Source organism: Saccostrea echinata, unplaced genomic scaffold (assembly GCF_033153115.1).
Source record: "Saccostrea echinata isolate AGI-Se365-2 ecotype Australia unplaced genomic scaffold, CSIRO_AGI_Sech_v1 ptg000005l, whole genome shotgun sequence".
NCBI classification, from domain to species: domain Eukaryota; kingdom Metazoa; phylum Mollusca; class Bivalvia; order Ostreida; family Ostreidae; genus Saccostrea; species Saccostrea echinata.
In genome coordinates, this window is record NW_026889754.1 from 8536048 (window position 1) to 8562763 (window position 26716).

Here is a 26716-nt window from a genome sequence, read left to right on the forward strand (position 1 = left end):
CATAGAACTAATGTTGTACGATAAAATTTTGTATGTAAATAAAATTGTTGTAAATAAATTTTTCACTCAATTTTTCTACCACGTGCACCAACAAAGCCGTATCGCCATTGCAAAAAAAGTATAGAACATACATGTACTTCTTGTATATTTTTCCTGCGCAATTTATTTTAAATATTTTTTTCCATGAAAAACTAATTTTTAAAAAATAATACACAATTTCAAGTCCAAAATGGGATTGATAAATTTCTGTTGAGATTGTCAATATAAAATAATTGACAGTGTCCTCATCTACCGTGTAAGACTAAATGTATTCCTGTCAAAAGAAATCGATCCCACTACTCCTTCAAAATTTTCCTCCTTTAACTCTTCTTCTTCCACCATCTAGAAATAATTTATGTGTGTGTACATTAATTCATTGAAATTCCTGAATTTTTATTTAATATAACTTTTAGGTTTCCATAAATTAAAAAATCCTAAGTAATTTATTTAAACATGTTTATTTACCTTGAACGTTGTTGAAGGGGTAGAGCAATAAGCCCTCTGGCCGCGAAATTCATTCGCGGCCTTGAGGGCTATAATATCATACATGGCCCCAAGGGTTATGTTGGTCTGCTCTGCCCTTTCTCCCCAAAGGGTCAGAAGGGCAGAGCGACCCTCCACTGCCAGTTGGATCTCTTTTCGAGACGTAGTGCTATTTTTTGCGAGCTCGCCAATCTGAAAAAAGTAATGTCTGCATTAATATTGAAATTTAAAAATCTATTTTAAGAGAAATAGATCTTATTACGCACCTTAAATTTTCAAAAAAAATCCTTCCCATAATTCCGTGCGATAGCGCATGCGCAGTACTATATAGGGCAAAGCCACCGCTTTCTTTAAATAGTAGTTTACCTGTATAGCCGCCATTTTGATTGTTTACCTTTATGACCTGTGATATAGACCTGGTGTTTGGATTCTCTTGTTTCAATTCTTCACCATGCCTGCCCACTGCTGTGCTTATGGCTGTAAAACCGGCAGATACCAGGGATAGATCTGAAGTTTTTCCGAATACCTAGGGACCCTCACCTGAGAGCAAAGTGGGTTTCGGCCATTAAGAGAGACGACTGGGAGCCTACTGAACATTCCATAATCTGCTCCAAACATTTCATAAACGGTAAATTAATTTCATTTCATTCGGTTTTACTTACCACCCAGAAAATATACGTAAGAATTTATCTCCCTTTACCACAGTCAACTCGATTTAAATAAAGCGCTTTACTGACTCAGATTAGTCCTAAACACGCTTAGTTCCTCTTCCTCTAATCAGTTTATTTTTCTGGGCCAAACAGTCAACATCTTTGACAATCTGTCCCCATCGTATGAAAATTATGGCAGAAAATGAGATATCTTCTGTTATTACATCTAAAACACGGTCAGGAAAAAAAGAAGAGGACCACGACCAGAATAGAATTTGAAGATTTCGAAGCAAGACTTGCTAGTCAGAAAGAACAAATGGGGCAAATAGATAACAAAATTGACCAAATTTTTCAAGTTTTAATGGACCGTTCGGTTACTGACAATGTACAAAACGGTTCTGAGCCCCATATTGTACGAAGTATTATGTGAGGAAGAAGAACGTTTTTCCATGTACACTTCTAATGCAAATTCAACAGAAAATAAAGAAAACAACGTAAGTAAACTCACTGCAATTTTCGGTTCTGATGCTTCATTAACAGATAATACAGATGTGGGATTGTGTCTGGATGTAAGTCAGAAGGAATTAATGAGCAAATCCTGGAGGACAGATAATCCTTCTAAATTGACATCATACAAGGAAAGTTACAAGACTTTATTTTCAGTAAGTAAAGATAGTAAGGACATATTAAATGTGCCTTCTTTGGATGACTCAGTAGAATCATTACTTATCAAAAAATATGGACAGAAGGGAGCTTTTGGTAATTCACCAGGACTCTATACCAAATCCCTTAGAGCAGTGGAGAAGTTGGGTTACCAAGGACAATTCGCTTCGAGGATGGCTATTATTTCGAACTTTTATACACAACAAGCATTGGGTTTCTTGTTAGATTCGCTACAAGATAAAGAACCTATCATCATATAATAAGACGCAAAGCCACCATGTTTGATTCAGGGCTTAGTGAATATAAAGACTATGCTTCCACCATTCTTTCACTTCCTCTGACAGGAGATGATGTTCTGGGGAGTCAGTTTGATGACAAACTGAAAGCGAAAACAGAAAGAAATAAACAACTTACTGAAGTTTTGCCAGATTTCAAGTCTAAATCTGCAAGTAGTAGAGGTCCTATACTTCTCAGCAGAACAATTATAAAAGAAAAAGCTTACATATATATTCAGAGGCTCAACCCAAAAGACAGAGAACTACCTGTTCAGACTACAGTTATGGAGCAGGAAACAGATTTGCTCAGGCAAACAGAGCATTACGTGGAAAGAATTACAAAGTGAGTTTTTTTCACAACTTTAAATCTAATCAATGACTCAGAAATAATATCAATGCATGTGTCCCTACATACCTGTAGGAGGTCGTCTTCAAGAATTCTACCATCACTGGGAAAAAATAACAGACGACAAATGGGTTTTACAAACTCTGAAAGAGGGTCTAAAATTAGAATTTTTCTATTCCTCAATTCAGACAGGTATACGCAAAACAAATACCAATTCTCTTATATTAGACGAGGTTCAAAAATTATTGGGAAAAGGTGCAATAGAGCCTGTTCCTTGCATGGAAATGCAGAACGGTTTTTACAGTACATTCTTTCTAGTAACCAAAAAAATCTGGGGAACTTATAAATCTAAGACCTCTAAACAGGTATATGGTGAAAAGGCATTTCAAAATGGACACATTGATAAAAGTAATCAATTTGGTGAACAAGAACGATTGGGCAATTTCTCTCGATCTCAAAGATGCTTATCTACATGTACCAATGCATCCAAGTCATCGCAAGTATCTTCGTTTTTTTGTTCCAGAAAAAGCTTATCAATTCAAAGCTCTATGTTTTGGTCCAATCCAAGCTCCAAGGGTATTTACCAAAATAGTAGCAACAGCAGCTGCTTATCTTCGGGTACAAAATATCAGACTGGTATCTTACCTAAACGATTGGTTAATAGTCAATGTCTCTCCATAGAATTTAGTGTTGGATCGACAGAAAGTGCTCAAGTTGTTACACCTAGGTTTCATAATCAACAGAAAGAAATCTCAATAATTGATTCCCAGTCAGAAAATAGTCTACTTGGGGAGTTTATTCAGACTAAATCAGGGTTTAGTTTTTCCAACCCTAGAGAGAGTTCAGCATTTAGAGTAAGCAGTTCAAACCTTAATACTAACAGGGAATCAGATGTCATCAGCACAGAATTTCCTGAGAGTATTGGGTTTAATGGCCTCTTGTCTAGAACTGATTCCTTATGCTAGACTGTTCATAAGACCAATGCAGTTACATCTGTTACATTTCTGGAAACCGTCGTCCAGAGATCTAGATTCTCAGATTCCCATTACTCAACACCTTGTGGAACATTTAAATTGGTGGTTAACGAGAGTAAACACTTTAAAGGGCAGATCCCTTCGACCATGGGAGGCAACTATAACCCTCACAGCAGATGCTTCGAACATGGGGTTCGGGGGTTCATAGAGAAGAAATTTTATCAGGGGATATGGGCAGAGAACGAGAAGTCCCTGCACATCAATCATCTAGAATTAGAAGCAGTGAGTTGTATATTTTCTTCCATATCTGAAAGATCATTCGATGCGACAACACCACTGTAGTGCAATTCAGAAACAAAAATGGGGGAACAAAATCACCTGACCTTTGTTTAAGTGTTTGGAAGTTGTGGAAATTGGCAATTCAAAACAACATTTTACTGAAAGCTGCTCATCTAGCAGGTCATTTGAATTTAATTGCAGATCACCTGTCCAGGGTAAAGATTCAGCATACAGAATGGTCTCTGAACAATCAGGTACTTAATCAGATATTCAGTGTTTGGGATAAACCAATGATAGATTTATTTGTTTCGAAATGGAATCACAAGACTCCAATTTACTGTTCTTGGATTCCAGATCAGAAAGCTCTAGCAATAGATGCATTGTCAATATCATGGGACAAGATGATTGCATACGCGTACCCTCCGATGTCTCATTCCGAAAATTCTGTCACACATGAAACATTTCCAGATCTCTTAGTTCAACCAAGGTCAAACATTTATCATCCAGATCCAAAGATATTCAATCTGACGACATGGCTTCTATCAACAGAAATTTCAAAAGTAAAGGCTTTTCAAAAGAAACTAGAAAACTTTTATCAGCATCATGGAGAAAAGGAACTAAATTGACTACAATTGTAAATTCAGAAAGTTCAGTAGTTGGTGTGATAATGGAATAAAGATCTCTATTCAGTATGTTTAGTAGATTGTGCAGAATTTTTGACAGAATTGTATAAGGAGGGTCTACAATATAGAACTATTGCTGGTTACAGGTCGATGCTTTCTTCTGTTTTGACTCCTATTGACAGTGTACCTGTAGGACAGCATCCGTACATTATTCGTCTTCTTAAAGGCGTTTTCAATTCAAGAACTCCAAAAGTTAGTGTAGTACCTGACTGGGACTTGCATAAAGTACTAGCTATGCTTCAAAAAGGACCTTTTTGAACCTCTGAAATTGGCTTCTTTAAAACATGTGACTTACAAGACTGTTTTTCTTGTAGTATTTCGGAGGTGCTCAGACATCCAAGCCCTGAAGTTAGGCGAGGGAGCTGTGACAGTGACAAACAGAGGAGTGACGTTTGTGAGACAAGGACTGTCAAAACAAGATCGCATGAATCATTTTGGTGCCAAGATTTTTCTACGAACTTTTTCAGAAAATAAAAAGTTAGATCCTAAAAGAGCAATAGCTTTTTATTTGAAGAGAACAGAAAACTTCAGACATCTCCTTTGAAGGATAAAGATGAAACAAAATTGTTTCTATCTTTAAATAGTCCCCATAAACCTGTTTCAACACAAACAATATCAAGATGGATTGTTAATACCATCAAAATGGCTTATGATGACAATATTGAGGTAAAAAGTCATTCAACACGTTCTTTTAGTCCTTGTTGGGCACTTTTAAAAGGTTCAAGCATGTCATCTATTTTGAACTCTGCAGATTGGAAGTCAGAGTCTACATTCACAAAATATTATTTGAAAGATGTGGATGCAGCAGTATTAAAACATTAAAGTTTATTTTTTTCTGCGAGTTGCGATATATGTAAATTTTGACATTTTTGGTTATTATATACAGACCCTGAAACGTGCTACTACCCCCCAAAAAGCGTGTAACTTTCGTGCGCTTTTCGTTTCGTGTAAACCGTGCAGCGTTTCGTGTAAGCTCCAAAGCATTTCGTGCAAACCGTGTAGCGAGCGTGCGAGAAGCGTGTGAGAAACGTGCGACTTTCGTGCGAGAAACGCGTAGGATTCATTTGGAAGTCATTTCATCTTAGATATGGCTATCGATGGGTCAGGATATAAAATATTGGTGTTTATTGCTAATATTATTCGGATATGTTATACTGGAAGTATTTTAAGAGTGAAATTAAAAAAAAGTATGAGAGCAACAAAATAAAATTACACGGCAATGTATATTTAATTTGTGTTTCTTTTTTTTTCTCAAAATAAAGATGGACAGAATTTATTAAAGATAATTATATCTAATTACAGTGTATGTGCAACAATTTTAATGAATTGATTTTAATGCACTATCGGGGTGATCGATAGTTTTTTTTTTTATTATTTATCAAAGAAAGCAACAAACGAAATTTCAAGCGAAATTTTATCAGGACTCCGCTCTTGTCTATTTATTACCAGATTGTATTAAATAATATTGGTTAAAACTGTGTCATTAATAGTCTTCTAACACATAGCATCGGTTGATTAATAATTGAAAAATATATGAGTTATAATTCACATGCATTTACGGACGCAGGATTAGATATTTCCGAAGGGGGGTGGCGCATTTTAAATACGCAAGCTGTAATTTTCAATTGTCGATACCGACTGTTAAAAAGCATAATTAACTTTCTTTTGTATAAAGAAATAAATTATTTATGCGGTGCATCGGATGCACCACCTAAAATATATTGGAATATTTACACCTTCAACTTCCCATTTGCAATGTGCAACTGTGATCAAGGTCATTTACATGTACAACAGCGACCACAGGCTTCACGGGCAGGGAACTGAAACTTATTCTGCTTTTATCTTTTGTCAATCATGGCTAAAATACACCCGAGAATAACGATTGAGTTTAAATTTGTGATATTAAATGCTTATTTTTTTTATTTAATGGGTACACATAATATCCATGGATTTTATTTTTAATCGACCCGAATTTCCGTAAACAGTGGACTGTTCGGCAGTCTTAATAAAAAAGAGTTTAGGAATCAATATAAACGTGATGACTTTAATTTTCAATCGTCAACTTCCCTTACTTATGCAGCAATATACCTTCATCACCTGCATACGGGGTATATATTTCTCAGTTGATTCGATACGCAAGAGCATGCTCTACGTATGTACACTTTCTAAAACGAGGTAAACTATTGACAAACAAGTTGATGAAACAAGAATATCAGCTGTCTCGTTTAAAGTCATCATTTCGTAAGTTCTATGGTCGATACAATGACCTTGTCAGCAAATACAATTTATCATTGAGTCAAATGCTGACGGACGTTTTTCATTCTAGTTGTTAAGCCATTATTTACACACTGAATTGTCGACGGATTTTTCCGTTATTTCCCGATCATGACAAGGAGCACACGGCGGGTGTGACCGGTCGGCAGGGGATGCTCACTCCTCCAGGGCACCTGATCCCACCTCTGATGTTTAGAGGTTCGTGTTTGCTCTGCTCCTATTTTGTACTGTTTAATGGACTTTTGAGCTTGAATACTGTTCGTTATCTCCATATATTTCATGAATAACTACGTATTAGTTGTTTTATAAATCAGGCAGCTTTAATTTGTAATTTTTTAAATAGTTGAGTTTTCATATAATGTACTTGAACATGCATACACGAACATTGCGTGGTAAGTTGAGTGCCGTGACTTTTTGTAAATTATATAAAGATTTTCACTCAACCGAGTTTTATAATGATGGGTACATGTATATTGTTGTTATTTTATGTACATGTAGAGAGAGAGTTTCTTATCCATTATAACCCCCCGGGTTCTTCTTCCTTTCCTCCATATAGAACTCTAATGTTAAAATAAACTCTGTATTTACCATTTGGCATAAAATGTTTTATTTAATCTAATCTCGCTTGAGACATGAATATTCTTAAGCACAGTTACATGTTTCTCTAATGTTTTTTTCCCGACAGTATAATTACTGAAACGACTGCCGGTGGTCTTTAGCCATGTCAGATTTAGAGATACACTAGTAAGATCTCGGTAATCCCCCCTCCTCGCCCCAGATCCCCCCCCCCCTCCCCCAAGAAAGAAATGAAGAAAATGCATAAAGATCCTCTTTTCTGCAATGTACTTATTAATTTTGCATATTACAGAGGGAATCTGAATTAATTAAATAAAATAAACTTATTGCTACATGTAAATCATAAGAAAATCAATCCGTTCAATGAAATAAACACAATATAATATTAATTAAAATTAATTACTAAAGTTATATTTTGGTAATAAACGATTTTAATATAATACTTTTGAACAAAAAAAAAATTAATGCCCAAAAAAACAAATTATGCGTGACAAATAGAAATGTGTGCTTTTTTTTTTTTTTTTTTTTTTTTTTTGAGTTTATAATTTAGACTTTAGTGGAAAAAAGGTTTGTACACTGACGATGATGGGTATATCACCTTAAAACAAGCGAATTATAAACGGAATGACAATCATTATAATTATCAACTACCTCACTTTGAATATTTCCATCTGTTTATATACATGTAGTACAGGTGTAGCGAGTTTTAATTTAAAACGTTCTATAAAAGATTGCGACTCTTAATTAATCTATAATTAACCCGTAAAAAAAAATAAATGCCCGAGAGATTCCGAATAGAAAACTCCAGATCGAGGCCAAAGCGTGCGAGAATCGTGTACAAAGCGTGTGAGAAACGTGTACAAAGCGTTTCGTGCAGCCTTTCGTGCAAAGCATTTCGTGTAAACCGTGCAGCGTTTCGTGCAGACCGTGCAGCGTGCGTGTGGGGTAGTAGCACGTTTCATGGTCTGTACATATATATATATATATATATATATATATATTACATTTTCAACAGTGAAATACTGTGATTTATTTATTGAATAAAAGTGATATTCTCTCACAGTGTGAAAGGATACCAAAAATGATATTCTCTCACAATGTGAAAGGATATCAAAGTAAGTAAAAAATAATTTCTGGCCTGTCATAAGATAGAAATAGTAACTAAGCATCTTGATAGAGCTAAAACTGCAAATTTCTTCCCAAATATGTTGCTAAAATCCTTGTACTATGTAATGTTTTCAATCACACAACTTCTAAGCTATGACGTCTCAACCGTTCAACTATGACGTCAAGCCTATGACACTGTGTTAAGAAAAGACAGAGGCAAAGGGAAAATCAAAGAAAATGTAATAAACAGAAAATTCAATGTTTTGTAGATGAATATGGAATTTATTTCACTCGTGAGACAGGATTTTTTGATATTTTCAATCGTGCTTCGCACTCGTGAAAATATCAAAAAATCCTGTCCCACTCGTGAAATAAATTCCATATTCATCTACAAAACATTGAATATCCTCTATATATACACACACACATAGTGGTTAAGAAAATGAAATTTTCATGTATATAGTCTATGAAGAGAAGAGAAAATTTATAAAGATTCCCACCAGCCTATTTTTAGGTTGTAAGTAAAACCGAATGAAATGAAATTGAAAATTTGATTTTCAAGTTGTAATTTTATGAATGAAGGATTTACTTACCACCTAGTACTACCCTCCCTTCCTCCCCACAGTTCTTGTGACATTATAAATAAAAACAAGAGAGGTAACTGTGACAAGCGAGATGCTAGAGAGGTACCAGAGAGGGACTTTCTTTTTTTTTTAACACCATTCAAAATCAACATATTCCTCGCCCCAGATCCCCCCCCCCTCCCCCAAGAAAGAAATGAAGAAAATGCATAAAGATCCTCTTTTCTGCAATGTACTTATTAATTTTGCATATTACAGAGGGAATCTGAATTAATTAAATAAAATAAACTTATTGCTACATGTAAATCATAAGAAAATCAATCCGTTCAATGAAATAAACACAATATAATATTAATTAAAATTAATTACTAAAGTTATATTTTGGTAATAAACGATTTTAATATAATACTTTTGAACAAAAAAAAAATTAATGCCCAAAAAAACAAATTATGCGTGACAAATAGAAATGTGTGCTTTTTTTTTTTTTTTTTTTTTTTTTTTTGAGTTTATAATTTAGACGTGTACAAAGCGTGTGAGAAACGTGTACAAAGCGTTTCGTGCAGCCTTTCGTGCAAAGCATTTCGTGTAAACCGTGCAGCGTTTCGTGCAGACCGTGCAGCGTGCGTGTGGGGTAGTAGCACGTTTCATGGTCTGTACATATATATATATATATATATATATATATATATTACATTTTCAACAGTGAAATACTGTGATTTATTTATTGAATAAAAGTGATATTCTCTCACAGTGTGAAAGGATACCAAAAATGATATTCTCTCACAATGTGAAAGGATATCAAAGTAAGTAAAAAATAATTTCTGGCCTGTCATAAGATAGAAATAGTAACTAAGCATCTTGATAGAGCTAAAACTGCAAATTTCTTCCCAAATATGTTGCTAAAATCCTTGTACTATGTAATGTTTTCAATCACACAACTTCTAAGCTATGACGTCTCAACCGTTCAACTATGACGTCAAGCCTATGACACTGTGTTAAGAAAAGACAGAGGCAAAGGGAAAATCAAAGAAAATGTAATAAACAGAAAATTCAATGTTTTGTAGATGAATATGGAATTTATTTCACTCGTGAGACAGGATTTTTTGATATTTTCAATCGTGCTTCGCACTCGTGAAAATATCAAAAAATCCTGTCCCACTCGTGAAATAAATTCCATATTCATCTACAAAACATTGAATATCCTCTATATATACACACACACATAGTGGTTAAGAAAATGAAATTTTCATGTATATAGTCTATGAAGAGAAGAGAAAATTTATAAAGATTCCCACCAGCCTATTTTTAGGTTGTAAGTAAAACCGAATGAAATGAAATTGAAAATTTGATTTTCAAGTTGTAATTTTATGAATGAAGGATTTACTTACCACCTAGTACTACCCTCCCTTCCTCCCCACAGTTCTTGTGACATTATAAATAAAAACAAGAGAGGTAACTGTGACAAGCGAGATGCTAGAGAGGTACCAGAGAGGGACTTTCTTTTTTTTTTAACACCATTCAAAATCAACATATTCCTACAAATTTGCTCCCGTAGTATAAAAAATATTTTTAAAAATCTTACTTATAATTAGTTAAAAAACGTTTTAATTGTAAGTATTATATTTATATTTTCTTTAAAAGTATTTTTGAAAGCTCATGGAACTAGCTGCTGTCAAAGTGAAAGAGAAAAAAATGCAGAGTAAGAAATATATGTAGATGCTACATTGAACCAGACTTTCATTTATTTTTTAAATCTGTTACATGTGCATCTATTTATTTTAACATGAAATTATTTTTTTTAAAATAACTTGAATTTTAATTTTTTTTTCAGTAATAATTATCATAAATTTAAATAAAATGAAATTTAAAAAAAATCGTTTCGTCTTATTTTTGTTGTTGCCACTTCCGATGTAAGTACTTGAAAACAAACAAAAACTACCGAATGAAATAAAATTGTTCTAATTGTTCTAGCTTAAAAAAAAGTTTACATGTATGTATACCTGATGTGTGTGAGAGAGAGAGAGAGATGTTACATTAAATCCAGTTTATTAATACAATGTGAAATGTGAAACTTTAATGAAAAGGCGAATTTTCAAAAACACAACAATATCGTATTATGAACAGAAATCTCTATCTCTTTTTTTTCTTTTGCTGTCTATTTATTTTCAGTAACTCGAAAATATAACGTTTTGGTACTCGTGTTGTGCATAAAAAAGTCCAAAGGTTTTAGCTTTATCTGCAGTTTTTAGTCACTTAAAAGTCAAATATATATAATGCTTGTCATTCATAGAATCTCAGCATTGTATGTCATTACAGTTCTATTATCAAACTCGTTTTCTTATTGAAATAATAATCTCAGTTATCGGTTTAGCATGACATTGCTTAACTTGTCGTTGAATTATGTAAACGGGCTGATTTTGTTATTTGGATTTATTGAAATAAATCTGGTTAAGATAAAATTGTATTCAAACAGGCATTGTACAAATTAAATTAAATGCTAAAAAATATACTGCACAAAGGACTAAGAATATGTTTGCAAGTTTTTATTTTTGTGGCAGTGCAGGAGACCGGGGAAGAGGGCCAGGGTCATTTTATATTACCGGGACCTAACTATTTTACAGTGTATCTGTAAATCTTTACAAGGATAAGCATATCCAAGTCTCTGGCATGGGGCCAGAATGGAATTTTTATATTGTAAAACTTCATATACAATAACATTTGAAAAAATAACATTAGAATTTAATACGATAAAGAAGCCGCGAGAAATGATGGGGGGGGGGGGTCTTCACACATCATCAAATAACAATATTTACATGTACCTAAATGTGTGCCACATCGTAAAAATTTGTCTTTTAAAAACTCAGCCAGTCAAGGAATATTATGAACCAGCTGTCGCATTTAACTGACTGAATATATAAAACTTTCAATTAATCCCCCCCCCCCCCAGCTGAAAAAAAATCTATTAATTAATCTGCATGTCATTGATTAATAACAAAAACATATATGTAATTATTTATGATTTATTTCTTATAAAAATCTATTTGATATTAATTTAAAAACATTACATATTGATTTCATTCAAAGTCCGGATAAAATTTGTTGAAATGAGAATAAAACACCCGATATCTTTTAATACCCAGTGTGTACATGTTCTTCTAAAACCATTTAATTTTACAAAATCAAACAAAATCGTTATTCTAGGACGCAATTTTTCTCATGATTAACTAGATTTGGTAGCAGTTAATTTTCCAGTTCCAGGCATGTGCAGCTCATGATCGCTGTTTGTCTTGAAAATGACCCTGCTCATATATATACATTTACGTAAGGAGAGAGTTCAAGGTACAAAAATAAATTAAGGAATTATTTCAATATTATTTCAAACCTAACCAAATGACGTATTTGGAGGTTATGGGGTTGGTGGTGGGAAGGCATCCCCCCTGCACACCTTAATTGTAGGAAGTTTTTAAAAATAAGACAACCCTCGTATGCTATTAAACTCATGTTTACTACAAGTATTGCATGTTTCTGTCATTTAACTTTTAGCCCCCCCCCCCCTACACACACAATCCAACCACTGATCATCCTGGATCTGTTCCTTTCATTTTAAATGAATTATAATTCATCCATTTATTTATAATTTATCAACCTGCTTACTTAAAATTAATTATTCAAAAATTTTCCTTGCTGTGACTGAAAAAATGTGTATCATTTCAATTTAAAAAAAAGAAGTTTTGTTACCACATACGGGCAGAAGTCCTTCTGATTTTTTGTTTGAAAATTTTTCTTATCAAATATTGCTTAACATGCAGTGTATCAACTTAATGTCCTTAAATTGTTGTACAGCGTATACAGTAACTCACTACATTTCACAAATTTTCTGTCTAATTATATTTAGAAAACAAAAACAAAAAAAGCAACAAATTTTCACTACCCAGCAGCATCTATTTTATTGTCGTTCCCGAGAATTTTTTTGAAATATTTTTGAACTTCACATTTTGAAAGAGATATCGTTTATACTGGATTCAACCCCCCCCCCCCCCCCCCCCAAAAATGACATCTTGTATTATCGAGAGCCATGCTTAAAATGAGATGATTTTCGAATGAATTCTACAGGTTTCTCAAACGATTATTACACGAGATAAATACTTTGGTTTTGAGAGAATAAATTTATAGTGAACAGAAGCCGCTTCCTTCTCGGGTTTCCTGACATTCCAGCATAGTGAAATGTAAAACAAACAAACGAACAAACACTCATAATTCTATACACCACTGCATGATGGATAATAGTTAATACAACTATTTATTATATTATACATTATTAAAAGAGACAAAGACTCAAAAATGTTTCTGGAAATGCTCAATAACATACATTTATAACCGTAGTAACATTACAATGCAAAGTGAAAGTCATGTTCACTCTGAAAACTTTTGACGTTGGTGCGAAAGTAACATGACGTCATTGTTTACCTGTTCAAGTATCATTGATTTAAATGAAGAAAAACCCTACTTAGAGTTGACGTAGGGCCATAAAAATTCAGATTTGGCAACTTCTAACCTTGCTATATTAATATCCATGAAAAAGTTAAAATGTGTAAAAATTGCCATAAGGGCCCTTTTCCCATGGGCGCAATCATATCTTGTTGAACATTATTGAACTCCCTTTATAATTTCATTCAAGAAATTACTGTGTGGTCACAAATTAATTGATTTATATAGCCCCAAAATTTTTAGATCTTACAATTCAGTTCTCTCAAGAGCACGCAAGTTGATTAACAGTTTTTTCATGCATTGTTTATAGGAAAGTTCAAGGTTTCATTAATATTATCACTGTACCAACTTGTTTTAGGTATGACTCTTTCTGCATGCTGAAAAAAGCATATCTAAGAAAAATTTGTAATAAAACACGCTTTTCTGAATAGCTTAATAGGCTATATACCTCATTCCAGCTGTTTTGTAAAATCAAGAGATTGTGCCGGACTTGATTATGTATAAATATACTTTCGATTAATGCATAAATCTGCTAAAAACAATTTTTGACTTTGGTTTGTTACAGGTCATCCATCTAGAGAGCTCACAAATCCAGATTATGTGCCATCCATATTTTCCTACAAGGCTCAACCCAACGATTCAGTTCAGAATATAGTCCTTCGACATCAGAGCCTTCAAGAGAGAAAAGAAAACTGCGAAGTCAGAATCTGCTGCAGTTCTTCTTTCATTGGGCAGTGAACTACCAACATGTGTGCCAGGAATCTCTAACATTTCATTGACCTCGATTTAAGAAAGTGGACAATGAACACACACAAAATTGAGGAGGGAAATGTTAAGCAGTTGGTTGTGGTTCATAGGAGACACATTTTGAACTCAGCACTGAAGGCTTTTGACAGGGCTTCATTTAAATTGGAGGAAGCAATGAAAGTAGAATTTCCAGGTGAACTCAGTGAGATCGGATTTTTGAGGGCCAAAGAGGGAGTTTTTACGGTATAAACAGATTTTTTAGGGCCATCTGCTCTGTGGGTGCCTTGAGGATCAGTGTTATCTGTCTGTCTGTCCATCTTCCATCTCATTATCACTTGCCTAAAATATGTTCTCTCTTCTTGGCCTCGTGCTTCGCCCACATAGTACCTGTGGATAGAAGGTGTGCAATGAACATGAAGCATTTGTAGTTCACCTGAGCCAAAGGCTTAGGTAAGCTTTTCTGATAACAAAATAAATTGTCCATTGTCTGTTGTTGTCGCGTGAGTGTAGCAAAGACGCTGAGAGACAAAAAGGAGCCACAAGACACAAGGTGGAAATTTAAGCTGCTCAAAGTATGTGTCAAACAATAAAATTTTTAATGATGACTTAATGAAATTTTTTTAATGAAACTGTTGAAATTCCTCATTCAACTAAATGTACAATTGGGGTTTAAAATTGTTTGTCTGTTGTTTATCAAGTGATAGCATTAGCAGAATAGTATGCCACTTCCACTGGTATGGCTCAAGCCAACTGTAGTCTAACAAAGACCGTGCCTTGCAGACTATCTCCTAAAAATAAAGACAGAAAAATATGATTATCAAAAAGCATTGCTTTCAATAGAGTGTTATCCTAGATAAATTGTTAGCAGCTTTTTCAATTTTTAGATACGCATGTAGAATTTTAAATGATTCATACCATCAGGTGTAATTACTGAGCCACATGTGTACATGTACCGCTCTAAGACTCTGCTAAGACTCCTTTCTTCTCGGGCAGTTAATTGCTTACGACTGTAGATGCACCTCGGTTTTCTACATTCCATACATGTCACAGTTCGACGAACATTTTGTGCAACTAATATCCGATTTGGACAACCCTGCCAGAAATGCATAAAATATACGAATAAATTCTCTCCCAACTTTTCAACATTTATGCCAGGAAGTCATTTTGAAGTTTTCATCAAATCATTACATGTAGAACACATCTGTCAGATACCTGGTGCTCTTCTGCTACTTTAGCAAGTGGCATATTTCTGCTCGAGGGCATGTCCTCCTCTGTAGTGCGGCTTGGCCGAGATCAGGTGCCCATGTTGGTTGCAGATTAACAAAAAAATGAAGTCAAATGAAATTTATTACAAGTATGCTCTATGTAACACTACATCCTTTTGGCAGATTGTCTGAAATTTCTGTCCATTTCTGTCAAGCGGTTTAAAAGATTTCACTTTTACTATAACAGAGACCCATGTAGGCTACGGACTATACATATTCAGGCATAACATTTATCTTTATCATATTCAACTGAACAAAAAAAGTATAATTCAAATACAAACACTTCAAATAATATTGTCGGAGCAGAAAAAATCACATAATTCATTTCTATTAAAATGTTACAGTATACAAAGGACATGGGTAAATTTGTTAATCTTTGAGAGTTTTTCTACTCTTAATATTTGGACACTTGAAGAAAAATGCATTAAAGTACTTTCAATTTTTCTAAAGAAACTGTATATGGGAATGAGAATTTCAAACTTATTTGGTAATACTCAGAGAAAAACTGTGTCAAGTATTTTTTGATTGACTATTTTGGGACCTTGGGCTACGGACTATACATAGAGTATTTTTCATTTAAGGAGAGACCATAGAAAAAATAGTTGCTTGTATCAGTAAATATTTGTTAAAATTATCATCTTGGAGTTCACATTTGTTTAATAAATACTTTCAGTTGGATATTAAATCAATTTATACAAAAATCCTGTGAAATTTAACAAAATAAAACTAAAACTTAGCATAAATTCCCAATACGAGTAAAATATGAATTGTCAGAACAAAATAATACATGTCAGAACTACATGTAATTGGTGTTTCGATAACAAAATATAGTCTAAGACCATCTAAAGACCAAGAATGAACTTTAATTTAGCATCTAACATGTCTAAGAAGGATGAATTTCATGAGAGCACTGGGGCTACGGACTACACCGTTAAACATCTCTATTGTTGACAATCATCTTAAAGAAAATATATTAGTATAATTAATTCTTGGGCAATTTTTATATTATTATTTTGGTTTTCTACAACAGTTCACACCACTAAGTTTGAGTATTTATAATACTGTGCTTAAAGATCAATTGTCTAATGTACTGACTGTACTTTCAATGCCAAATAATGGAGTTGATCCTTATGTTTTGGGATCAAATCCCAATATGGGATGTTAAGACTGGTTGATGGGACCTAATAAACCATTGAAGCCACATTTTGCAGTGATGCAGGCAGAAAACAAATCTCTTGCTAATAAAGAAGTAGATGGTTACTAGTATATGGTCTGTAAATTTGCTAAATTTATTTGAAGAGTCTGTAGCCCTTTTCTAAGTAGAATTTGTGTGGCCAAATATTCTTTTAAAAATGTTCCAATGCTTATTATTCTAAATGGATTGATAGTATGTATCATAAGAAGGAAAACTTTATCATATATTTTTAGAAATATGTTGTGACCACAAACAGAACAGGACAGACTACAGAAGCAAGCCTTTAGTTGAAAAATGTTAATTTTCAGACACTTTATCTTTAATTACAGTGATATATGTATTTAAAAACATTGTATTTGTTCGAATAAACATATTACTGTATTGTAGTTATTGTATCAATAATGTATATGACTTTTTCTGGAAGTTGTAATATTAGGGCTACGGACTATACAGGGCTACGGACACCAATCATTCTTCTATAACTTCTTTTGGTGTTGTCGCAAAAGCTATTCATTACCGTTTTTATACTTTACTGGTAATTTTGAAAATATTAAACAAGAGCATGATAAATTATACATTCTTTTGTTGAACACAAACTATAATGAAATGTGGGGCTAGGGACTATACAAAATATTAGACCAGTGTGGAAAAAAAATTACAAAATGTGCACACATTTTACCATATAACCACTATAATTTTCTTATACTACTTTTTTTCTTAAGTAAAATAAAAAATTTTAAACTCATTATATTTGCTCTTTTTCTGCTAGAAATTATGAATTTTTTCAAACATTGATAAATCTTAAATTATATAACAAAGGTATATCTGCACACATTTTTTCATAATTTCCACAATTTTTACTTTTTCTTTTCTGTAAAAAATAAACTTAACCAGAATGATTTCTCTATAATAAAGTATATTTATTTTGGAATGTTTCATTCAAAATCATTTTAATTAACCATTTTTTTAAAATGTAAAAAATCAAGTGCAACAGCATAACGCTTCAAAAATTATGAATCTGAGACTTTATTCTGTTGTTTTTTCAAAGATGTAGGTACTATATATATGATATTATATACCAATGGAAAGCTCTCATTCTGCTCTTTGCAATGCAACTAAAGACATTTAGATTAATTGTAAGTAAATAGAGTTACGTCTATATACATTATTCATGTGGAAATGGGCACCTGATCTTGGCCAAGCCGAGTGTTGGTCCCTATGACATCATGGAATTTCTTGTAATGCTGGGGATCATCAGGATTGATCACTGGATCTGGAAGAAATGGTGGCAGTTCTACACTGGAATTACGCACAGGCCTACAGCAACCTTGGTCATCACATTTCCTCACCTAAAATAAAATTCAAACAACCACATAACATTATATTAATCTTTTACATCAAAATAGAGTTCAGCCCATATCTTGAGATCCCTTTGATATTAGGACTTCAAACTTGTAACATAGAAAGAAGACATTGAGACAAGATGCACTGCATTAGAATTTTGACCTTGACCCCTTTCTGCCTTCAAGGTCAAATAGAGAAAAAAAAACGATCTGACCATAACTTGAGAGCCCTTTGACAATAAGACTTCAAAGTAGGAACATGCAGAGATGGTATAAAGGAGGGATGCTAGCCACCAAAATCTTTGACCTTGATTCAATTATTATAAGGTTAAGGTCAATCCTTCACATGAAAATAGTCCAAGCCAAAGCTTCAGTACCCTTTGATATTAGGACTTCAAACTTGTAATATAGAAAGAAGACATTGCTACAAGATGCAACACATCTATATTTTGAACTTGACCCCTTTCTTCAAGGTCAAATAGATTGATTGATTGTATGTTTTACGTCCCATTCGAGAATTTTTCACTCATACGCCCGCGTGGCGCAGTGGTTAGAACGTCTGCTGTAGAGTCGTGGCGTAAGGAGTTGATCCTTACGTCGCGGGTTCGAATCCCACTGTGGGACGTGGAGACCGGTCCTTCGAATGAGACCGTATAAACCGAGGTCCAGTGTCGCAGTAGGTGCTGGCACGAAAAAGATCCCTCACTGCTCAATGGCCGTAAGTGCCGAGTATAGGACAAAATTTGCAGCTCTCCACCGGCAAGTAGTGGCGTCTCCATATGAGTGAAAAATTCTCCAGAGGGACGTTAAACAATCTACAAACAAATGATATAGAGACGTCACCATATACCGGTGAAGGGCTTAATTCAAATTTTGACCTTTACTCGGCACTCAGGGCCATTGAGCAGTGAGGGATCTTTATCGTGCCAACGCCTGCCGTGATACGGGGCCTCGGTTTTTAAGGTCTTATCTGAAGGACCCGCAACTTTCACTTCAAAGTACCGAGCGCATGGCGAAGGAACAGTTGCTACCCATTTTTCATTGACTTAGGTCAGTAGCGGCCGAGATTCGAACTCACGACCTCCCGATCACGAAGCGAGAGGTCAAATAGAGAAAACACGATTAGACCGTAACTTGAGAACTTCAAACTTGGAACATGGAGAGGTGGTATAGAGAAAGGGTGAATGCCAACATTTTTTTTTCACCTTGACCTATGATTAAAGTCAAGGTCAATCTTTTACATGAAAATACAGTCTAGGTCATAACTTGATAACTTTCTGACATTAGGATATCAAACTTCGAACAAGGAAAGACAACATTGAGACTAAATGCACCGCATCAAAATATTTGACCTTGACCACTTTCTTCAAGGTCAAATTCAAAAATGACCAGGACATTACTTGAGATTCGTTTGACATGGAAACTTGAAATTTTGTAGACAGAATTTGAGTTGAGATGCACTGCATTATTATTTTTTACCCTGATCATATATTTGCACTCGTTAATGTTGGTAAAGAAGGGGAGACGTGGTTTTTTGTTGTTGTTGTTGTTTTTTTTTTTTTGAAAAAAAAAACACCCACTAGTTTTCCTTGTCTTCCATTTTGAATGGTTAACTAGTATAGAAATGACATTTTTTCCGCTATATTTCTGAAAAAGTTAATAGATCTGTTTTTATTGTCCGTTTTTAAATGAATTTTTTTCTAATTGTTACAAATAAGACGACCTTCCTATGGATACAAACCACTTTGACCTTGACATAGGAGTTTGACCTACTTTCAAAAAACCTTAACCTTAGTCATAACTTTTGAATGGTTGGTGCTAGGGCTTTCATACTTCACATATGTAATCCTTGTGACAAGACCTTCCTTTGGATACCAACCACCTTGACCTTGACATTTGACTTTTTTTTTTAAAACTTTAACCTTGGCCATAACTTTTGAACAGTTGCAGCTAGGTCTCACAAATTTCACAGGTAGATTCCTATATAGACAAGACCTTTCTTTGGGTATCAACATTTTTTATCTTTTGGCCTGGATTTTGACTGCATTTGAGAAACTTTAACCTTCGCCATAAGCTGCCATACGGGGGCATCAGTGTTTCACAAACACATCTTGTTTTAATTTGTGAAGGAAACAGAAGAAACGCATTTCGAAGGCGAAGTAGAGGGAATAAAAACTCTTAATTAAATTTCATCCTCTGATTTACAGAAACCTGTAGGTTAAATGGTTGAGTTGTATGCATTGGATAACTTGCTTCGAAGCTAATTCGTCGGAATAATTGAAAGATTTAAAGTTTGATTCTTGGACATGATTTACACTTTAAAATATTCATGAGATAAAGTTGAACACAAACCTAGAAAATTACATTGTCATTATCATGCATAACTCTGAAATTTGGGAATTAGTTGAAGAAAACAAGGTCAAGGTTAACTTATTTTATTATCTTGAGTAACTTCTGTAGATTTGTGTGGTCGTTTGTGATACTAAGCCAAACACAGGATTAAGATAACCGAAGAGAGCATTGTGGTTCATGGGCTACTTCTTACGAGTTGCAAAATATAACCTTTGTTGACTCCTTAAGAAACCAATCGTAATTTTGTAATTTATTCCTAAATAAATGCACACAAATCTGTTATTTAATGTTACATCATTGTTTAAGAGAAAACGCTTAAAAATAGATTCAGTTCTTTTGGAAATAATTCTGCCAGGGAAACAGTTTGATCAAGTTTTAATAACAAAATGTCACAACACAGCCTCAAATAACAACTGACAACAATCCAGAAGAAACTGAGAAACATCCCAATCAAACAAGTGCCGTCTAATCAAACACTGAGACGAACAACATAGCAACAGAACACTCTGATCCAGAAAACCTTCATAACCAACAAACAATGGCAACCGGATTTAGCCTTCCTAAGTTCAATGGATCGGAATCCCCTGTGATCTGGATTTCAAAACTTGATGCTTGACAAAAATTCCACAATTATCGAGATCAGAAAATTCTGGACATGCTACCATGTGCTCTAGAAGGAAGTGCCAGTACATGGTATCAAACTATGCAACCACCCTGTAATTCTTTAGCAACATTCAAACAACTGCTGACAGAGAGGTTCCAAACAAGTATATACGGAATGCCTTTCATGGGAATCCGACAGGACGCCAGTGAAACCATGGATCAATACCTTGAGAGAGCAGAACAAATTGGAATGATCCACGACATTGCGGAACATTATAAAGTACAAGCAACTGCTTCAGGACTCCTACCCCCTTGGCGCGGAAAAGTGCTTTCTCCCGAACCAAAGACTTTCCAGGTACTACGTAATGCAATTTCAAAGGTGCATGTAGAACTCGGTGACCTTCCATCAAATTCCAACAATTCCAGTGACAATAGTTTAGCTAACCTTTGCGCAACGCTAGCAAATCAGATGACCGAGCTTACGCAAAACATCAAGGCAGAGATAAGCGCAATCCGTGTGGCCAACTATCCCTCCCACCAATCATCACAGCAGCGCTGGACCATTCAACTTGGTGGACGACCACGGTTCAACACACACAGAGACCTCAGTGAGAGTCCAAGAGAGTACGTGAGCTGCAAAGGGTGTAGTAAGTCATGTCCTTTAAGAGAAAAGTGTCAAGCCTTTAACACCAAAATGCACATACTGTTTCAAATGGCACCATTTTGAAAATGTTTGTTTAAAAAAAAACAACTATATAACAAAGGCACCCCAGTACTAACTCTCACTCTACTAGTTAGGGACGCGTGTCTGTCCCTAGCAAGGATAGGCACCCAATTAACAGATCTCAAGCAATAGTCCCTCGTCACAGTGCTAATACTACAATCCGAACTAACAAGTCTAACACTAAACCAAGTACTAACAAAACCAATACCCCTGCTAAAACTGACCCTCAATCCCATAGTGTTAGTCTTATTACGCCTGTGGAGAAAAATACTGTTTGTATTTTTATTTATGGCTTTAGTGGAGACAGAAGCAAGCATATCCTGTGTGAGTTCTGATCTTATAACCCATCTCCTTACCCATCTCCTTTGGTGGGCGTATCATCTTTCACACTTTTCATGTCTTTCAATCATTCAATCATCCTTTGATCTTTGGTCTTGATTTTCTGAACAAAAATGATGGCATCTTCAACGCTGAAAACAACACTTTTTACCTCAAAGATCCTGCAGATCTCACAGCCTTGATACCAACACTGGATTTGCTAGGACTCTCAATACAACTAGAATTCCACCTAATTCTGTAGTTTCAGTGCAGGTCTTTATTATCAACATAGCTAATACTAGTCTGTACTCTTAGAACCATGTGCACAGCTACCACAACGTGGACTAGCAGGAGCGAAATGTCTTGCTGACAACACCAGAAAGACATACATGCAAATCATAAATCCATCTACTAAACCTATCAGACTAAGTGCTACTACACCTATTGCATCTGCATCCATTGTGAGCGAAAAGACAATTACTCCCTTGATACCACAACAACAAAAACATGCTCAAAGAATCCAAGAATCCCATTGAGTTTGATCTTGATAATTCAACTCTCTCTACATCTGAAAAACAACTACTTGAAACATTCCTGAACAAACACAGACATGTCTTTGCCACAGACCTACAAGAGTTAGGGAAAGCCAAAACACAACCTCATCACGTTGTCACCGGGGATTCACAACCTGTACGCCAACGTTTCTACCGACAATCCCCTCAAGTTAATAAGGAAATGAATAGACAGATTGAAGAAATGTCAGCAGGAATAATTGAAGAATCTGATTCAATGTGGCAGAGCCCTGTAGTTATAGTTAAAAAGAAAAATGGACAACTTCGCTTTGCAGTAGACTACCGCAAACTGAACATTTACAACACTTGGAACAAATATTCACTCGACTTACATCAGCTGGATTAACCCTGAAACCCAGTAAGTGCGCCTTCGCTTTACAAGAAGTAAAATACCTGGGACATGTGTTAACGAAAGATGGCATTCAAGTAGATGTGTCCAAAACTGATGCAGTGAAGTCTTTCCCAGTTCCAAGAAACCAGAAAGAATTAAGATCATTTCTAGGACTCTGTAATTATTATAGGAAGTTTGTGCAAGGATACAGCAAAATCACCAATCCATTGACAAGTGTACACTGCAAGGACGTACCATTCTCATGGACAGAGGAGTGGCAATCCGCCTTTGACAGACTGAAAACAGCCCTAACAACGCCCCCAGACCACAGCAAACCATTTACCTTAACAACAGATGCTTTTGGATCTGCCATAGGCTACATACTTGAACAACTTGAAGCAACTGGAAAGGAAAGAGTGATTGCTTATGGTGGACGTTCACTCAACCAACATGAACGCAAATATTCAGTATCAGAGCGAGAAGGACTTGCTATTGTTGAAGGCATAAAAACATACCATGTATATCTGGCAAGTCAACCAATCAAAATTTTCAGACCACGCAGCACTAAAATGGATTAACAACATCAAACAGCCAACAGGACGACTCGCTAGACGGTCAGTCTTACTTCAAGGGTACAACTATGAAATCAATTGCAAAACTGGGAAAAAGAACGAAGTTTCTGATGCTCTATCAAGACGAACCTATGCTGATTCAACTGACTCTTTAGATGAACCGGAAGATGTGCTCCCTTCATCTGACATATCCAGTCTTACATTCAGCAGCAACTTTCAGGAAATCACATTCTATTACAGCAATTCAACACCATCCAGCATGCCTGAAGCAACATCACATGCAGTTTGTACTATAGACACTCGTCTATCAATTGCAGAACTGCAAAATGATTGCCCTGATTTTGGACCAATATATACGTATTTCAAAACTGATAAATTATCTGAAGACAAATCCCGCCAAGAAAAACTTCTCAGTGAATCAAACTTTTATGTGTTCCTGGACAATGTTTTGTATCATTATTACCAACCTCGGTCAAAGAGAATGCGACATCCTGACAAGTATCTCAGACAATTAGCAGTTCCCCGTTGCCTTCAGGAAGACGTACTTCACTCTTACCATGATAGCTTAGCCGGAGGAGCTCTCCTTGGATTCGAGCGAAAATAAAGAGCCATCCAACAAATACTACTGGCCAGGTATGTACCAGGACGTTGCGGACTATGTGCGCTCTTGTGCTGAATGTCAATGTGCTTAGAAATCTACATAACCTAGCCATGTTCCTCTTGTCAACATCCCAGTTACAAAACCATTCAGCAGAATACACATGGATATCCTGGGTCCTGTAACTCCAACACCTGAAGGTCATAAGTATATCCTGCTATACTCCTCTAAATGGCCAGGAGCTTTTCCTCTGAAGACACAAGACTCGCAAGAAATAGCAAAAGTCCTTTTCAGCGAGATATTTGCCCGCTATGGAGCCCCTCGCGCACTCATCACAGACAGAGGACAAAACTTCATGAGTAAATTAGTCACAGCTGTATGTGAACTGTTCCAAGTCACTCGCCATTTCACAAGCTCATACCATCCCCAAACGAATGCAGCTTGTGAACGTGCGCATGAACAGCACCACTGCCCAATGCATCCGCACATGCATCAATAAGGATCAAGATAATTGGAAAGAGCTGCTTCCTGGAATTTTGATGGCCCTTCGAATGAGTCTTTCCACACAGTCTTCAGACCTTTCACCCCATCAGATTCTCTTTGGCACAGAAATGGAACTCCCGTTCGACACATCTCTACTCCCTAAAGATGGTATGAACCCGGACGCCAAAAATCATGTAAACAATCTTATTAAACACCTCAAGATTATTCAAGGACTAGCTTCAGACAACATCAGAAATGCACAACAAAAACAAAAGGCCCAATATGACAAAAAGGCAGAAAACAAGGAATTTGGAGTAGGAGAATGGGTTTTACTTCACAACCCTAAAGTCCCAAAAGGCCACTCTCCCCAATTCCACAAACCTTGGGATGGACCATTTTATATTACCAGAAAAGGACTCAACAACACATATAAAATCATACGCTGTTCCAACACCAAACAATTCGCTCATATATCCATGCAAACAGACTCAAGTCATATACTAATCCAGCTCATCGCGAAAGTCTTGACCCACCACCTGCCACTGAAGCTATCGATGATTCACATCAGCCAGCAGCTGAAGATGCCAACGAAACAAACCAACCTGATGACTCACTCAGACACAAGGATGCCTTTCTACCTCCCAATCCTTTGGGTGATCAACCCAAAGCACCCACAATCCAGAACCCCAATGGTGCACCAGAACAAATGCCTTATGACGTTCTACCAGAAGACGATGCTCATTCTTTCAATCCACAACCTAACACTTCCTCCTACCACACAAACAGGAGACGGTACACAGTGTCAAAACACACAACCACCTGACGACAAAACAACATCTGATGGCCTTCAGGGATATGTTGAAAAACTCATCAAGTACAGGTACATACGAGGTAAAAACACCTCCTTGTAAAATAGATAGGACACAATGAGAAAACTTGGGGACCGGAAGAAAATCTCAACCCGGCTCTTGTCCAAAAGTACCATATTGATAGGACACAAACTGGACGTGTCAAGAAACGCAAGAAGCGCACTTGCTTTAACTATATTGCAATGTTTGTTGCTATTCTTTCACCGTTTCTCATTTACTTTTTCTGCCACTAACATTTTTCTTGTGCTTGTGTAAGATCATATGTTAAAATTTTAACTTTTTCATTTATGCAACTTTTTTTTTAAATGAAGCAATTCCTGAAATTGTTAATTAACACCGATTCTTTGTAACTTTCAAAATTCTTTGGCCACGGTATGTCTCAGATTTGAATGAAACTCTGTGTATTATTAGATATTGGTGTAAAACAGGTAAAAAAACTTGTGCAAAGATTTGACTTAGCAACGGTTGTCATGGAAACGTATCTCAAAACAACCAACGGTTGAAGTATTGGAAACTTTAAACAATCTCGCAAAAAAGAAATATATTTAAAAGAAAAACATAAAAACAAATTAATCAGTTTGTTTTAAACGTTTAAAAACAAAAAAATTATTTACCTAGCCCACAAATGAAGTGTAAATAGTAATTTTCAGTAAATTTCCCTTTTCACCAATGCAAATCTTGAGAGATAAAAAAACATGTTTTGCCCAGTCATCTGATGTAAACATTTATGTTAGAAAAATAATATGAAAATTTGTATAGAATACGGAAGCCTTAAATCTATGGAGAAATCAAAGATAAATCTGGAATCAGATTAAATTACCTGTGCACTTTGTGAAAAAAACAACAAAGAGTTACAGTTCTTGATAGTACTCTTTTGTATTGAAGGGAAGAACGGCCTTCATTTGTTTCCAAAATGTCAGAAGATGGAACCTGCAGTTTTCATTCGTTTCATTCTTTAGTTGTTTGTTCTAATGTAGAAACTTTTAGTTCCATTGATTCATTACCATCAACTTTGAGTTCTATTATATTGACGGAATCGGGTTTGATTTACGGTAAATATTCAAATTCATTTAACATTTGCCAAAATCATTTGAGTTGCATTCAAGAGAAGAATCGTCTGCGTAAAAAAAGTAAATGTTGCGGAATTCCTCAGCATCTGGCATCACACTCAATAAAGAATAAAAAAAGAACGGGGAAGCAAAAGGCAGACAGACACATAACTATTCATCAAGTGGAAGGCATAAACAGGAACTATGGGACAATTCTTCCTGTAGGAACGCGTAAGTAGTATAACTGTATAAGCCCCTTTGTTTCATTCTATTCTTT

At 35.3% G+C, this 26716-nt stretch overlaps 1 pseudogene; it reads left to right on the forward strand.

Moving 5' to 3' along the window:
* The first annotated feature begins 973 nt into the window (after positions 1-973).
* LOC133179610 (THAP domain-containing protein 2-like) lies at positions 974-14208 on the forward strand (annotated as a pseudogene).
* The last annotated feature ends 12508 nt before the right edge of the window (positions 14209-26716 follow it).